The sequence below is a fragment of the Camelina sativa genome, chromosome 8 (assembly GCF_000633955.1).
Source record: "Camelina sativa cultivar DH55 chromosome 8, Cs, whole genome shotgun sequence".
Lineage (NCBI taxonomy): Eukaryota > Viridiplantae > Streptophyta > Magnoliopsida > Brassicales > Brassicaceae > Camelina > Camelina sativa.
In genome coordinates, this window is record NC_025692.1 from 13,577,084 (window position 1) to 13,580,188 (window position 3,105).

At 31.4% G+C, this 3,105-nt stretch overlaps 1 long non-coding RNA gene across 1 annotated transcript; it reads left to right on the forward strand.

Moving 5' to 3' along the window:
• Positions 1,116-2,556, forward strand: LOC104707122. The gene is made up of 3 exons (XR_754556.2): positions 1,116-1,462; positions 1,557-1,671; positions 2,050-2,556. It is a non-coding gene; the product is annotated as an uncharacterized LOC104707122 (long non-coding RNA).

The following is a 3,105-nucleotide window of genomic DNA, read 5'->3' on the forward strand; positions in this document are numbered from 1 at the left end:
TTAAACATATTCATCGAAATTTCATTTTTTTCAATAACTTATATAGTTAACCAGATTTCAAATTATATAGCAAATGTTGTGGACTTATCAATATACAGTAAAACATCTATAAATTATTAATGTTGGGACTAAGACATTTTATTAATTTATAGTGATATTAATTTATCTATAAATTAATAATTATTATTTTATAGTATAAATTAATAATTATTAATTTATAGATATATTTTTAATTGTTTATTTTTTAAAAAATTATGAATTGGAACAACTATAGCAAAATAAGATTAAACTTTCGGATGTTATAAATTTTATGGTTTAGGAATTGAACTTGTAATATTTAGAAAGCACTATTTACAATAAATTACAAATATTATAGACAAATTGACTTATACACATGAGACACATAAATTCAAATCTATGAATAATAATATCAATTCTCCTATTTTAATAATCTGTCAAATTATCAAATTGTAAATGATGCATATCTAAAAATTAAAACTTTAAATTTTAATTATTTGTATGACATGTTATAAAATATTTTAGAGATATTATTATAGGTTGAAAATACAACATTACAATTGTTCTATAGAATTGAGCTTTAGGAGAAACATACACTATTATATCAGTATATATATATATATATATAAATTTACATAATTATGAATTTATGATATTATTGGGACCATATTTTATAAGGAGATTTCGAAAAAATTATTATCTTATTATCTTATCGAATATTGTTAATTTTTACACTGGCCCGACTTGGGACCAGCAAAATTTATTAATTTATAGTGTTTATTAATTTATAGAGTATTAATTTATAGAGGTTTTACTGTAATGTAATATGTACTAATTAACAAAAGTCTTGAGTTTAACTTATCACCAAAATATTTATAATGTGTAATTGTAAACTGGCCACGACCAGGCTTAACGCTATTTGTGGCTATGCAAATTCGAGTTTGCCGCTAAAACTTTTTTGATTTCCGGGTTATTTTTTTACTGAAATATTGCCGCAAATAGCCACAAATAATTGTGTGGCTATGTGAAAAAGTTAAACCCGGGTAAACATTTGGGGCCAAAATTTGAGTCAGACCCACCAAAGAGCGTCAAAAGTGTCGCGGCTATTGAAAAATATAGAGAAAGCCCTAGTTTTTTCCCTCTTAGGTTACTTTGCCTCCCGAGACTTTTCAATTAACCCATCTCTTTCTCTGATTCTCTCTAGTCCGCCGATTTCACTCTCTCTCTCTCAACGAGTAGTATTACAAGTTAGCCATAGTTCATCTTTAATTACTCTGTTGTTTGTTCCTCAGTCTCTCTTTCTTTCTCTAATCCCTTTCTCTTTCATTCTCCCTGACGGTTTCTTGGACGAGAGGCGGGACGCGCTGGACATTTCAAACCCCGGATCGTCGGTTCTCCGTCTCACAAAGGTCCGAAACCTCTGAATTTCGATCTCTTTCTCTGAGTAAGAAGGTTTTGTATGAGTATAATCTTGTGTGGTTCAAATCTGTATATAACCTAACCTTGTCAGTTTAACCAAGTCTTTAACATATTTGCAGATGAATGTTCGCAAGGAGCTAACCGGACTTCCAGACATCCACATGGACTGCACCACCTCTCAGATCCAGATGGATTAGGCACTCACCGCAATGTTTCAGGAGCCAAAAAAAAAACGTACGTGTGTTGCTTATGAGATGGTTTGTCCACCTTTCTCATTTTTTGTGTTTGTGGTTATTATTGACACTATGCTTTCTTAGTCACTTGAGGCTGGTGGAGTACCACCTTCAGCAACTGAGATTTGTGATTGTGATTGTGAATGTGTCAAAACTCTCTCTCTGCAAATCATTGTTTTCGTGTGGTGGTCTTATAATTAAGATCAGTGAGATTTGTTTGTTTCCTTTTACTAATGTTCTCTTATGATTTGATAATGTGTTTTATTTATGTGAGTGTTATTAATAATCTAATGTTCTGTCAAAGCTTGTGTGATAATGTATTTTTAATTTGCTGCTTCTCTTTTGCTAACCAAGTTTTGATTGACTTTTTTTTCTCTAGATGGTAATTAACAAACAAAGGGCATATCTATGGTCTTGGATCATTTCAATATCAAAATGATGATCCTAATGAGTCTATTTCTGCTTCTCTTCGTCGAAACTTCAATGAAGAAAACATAGATGTGATTGCGCGGGACTTGGATATGATTTTAACGCCGTAACGGAGAAGATTCAGTAACTACTCTTCAAACCAACAAGTCAAGACTCCACGTGCTGATGGAGCTTTCATCAACTGCAAGTCCATCTACACATGCTGACTCAGCTGTTGGTCCAACACAAGAACCAGTGCAGCACCCAACCGCACCTCTCCGATCAACCTATCCAATATGACTTTGATATCTGTTGAAGTATTTAAATTTGGTCTCTACTAATATGTCGTTTCAATGGACTTGAATCTATGTAATTTGTCATTTATGTTTTTTTTTTGTATCTTTAAACCTGTGTAGTTTGGATATAAAACTCTATGGTGTTAATAAGATTAATTGCTTTTATATTATTAGCAAATTAATTTAATTTCCCAATAGTTTTTTTTTAGTATATTTTTTGACTTAGCCACTGTTTTGTTGTGGCCAATTTGTGACAAATAGTTACAGATTATTTGTAGCTAAGTTGTGGATACTATAGCCATTACCTTACTCGTCGCCAATTTGTGGATTTAATCTACGATCATATTTGTAACATGTCATGGCTAATGGTTACGAATTATTTTGTGGTTAAACTGTGGCTATTATAGACACAAACAGTTTTGTGGCGATTTCGTGGCTATTGGCTACAAACTCTGTTATGGCTACGTCGTGGCAATGTAACCATGGATAGCCACAAAATTCAATTAGCTACAACGCTATAGCCACATTTTTTTGTGTCTTTCCATTGCTATAGGCAATATAGCCACAAGATTTGGAGCATAGCTGCAAAAAAATTTGTGGCTTTAGACAGTTTTTCTTGTAGTGTATAAAGGTTTTAATTTATTAATTTATAGATAGTTTTAAAAATTTTAATGAAGAGATTTTTTTATTTTCATAGTTTTGAAAATTTTCAATTATAAACGGAGATACTT